The sequence below is a fragment of the Physeter macrocephalus genome, chromosome 21 (genome assembly GCF_002837175.3).
Source record: "Physeter macrocephalus isolate SW-GA chromosome 21, ASM283717v5, whole genome shotgun sequence".
NCBI classification, from domain to species: domain Eukaryota; kingdom Metazoa; phylum Chordata; class Mammalia; order Artiodactyla; family Physeteridae; genus Physeter; species Physeter macrocephalus.
Window position 1 is genome coordinate 105,479,411 of NC_041234.1, and position 736 is coordinate 105,480,146.

Here is a 736-nt window from a genome sequence, read left to right on the forward strand (position 1 = left end):
TCACGGGCCCAGCCGCTCCGCGGCATGTGGGATCTTCCCAGACCGGGGCACGAACCCGCGTTCCCTGCACTGGCAGGTGGACTCTCAACCACTGCGCCACCAGGGAAGCCCTAAAAAGCCCATTTTAATGAAGCATTTTTCCAGTCGACTTTAAATCACACGCAAAACTTGAAGCACTTTGTAACCAGTGTTCCCCAGCCAGGCCTCCTGAAGCCAAAAGCTCTAAAGAGCAGTTTGCTGCTACCAGCAATAGAGCTGGGGTTACTGTGTGTGCTCTGCAGGTCTCCAGCTGAACCTGGGGCTCCCTCTAGATCTGTAAAGGACATTAGAGGTCATCTAATCAGACTCCTTTCCTGTATATGTTAGCCAAACAGCAGCAAAGAAAATTAGTTGAGTCTTTTAAGATCTAGAGCTAAAATCACTCATTTTCTAAATCATACACATACTGAGTGCTTATTAAGTGTTAAGCAATTGGGAAACAGAGATGAACAAAAAAAATCTCTGACCTCTAATTCCCTATAGTCTGGTGAATAAGACAGAAATGTAAATCATAGAGTGTGATAGGTGCTATGAGAGGCGTGGATACAAGGCGTTGAGGTGACAGCTGTCCCTGGAGACTTCCAGGAAGGCTTCGCGGAAGAGGACCCCCTCCAGCTGGGTGTTGCAGGCTGAAGAGGCAAGAGGCAGCATTGAAGGGGAGGTTGCGAGGCCGTCTTCCTGGACGGCCCCATGGCTC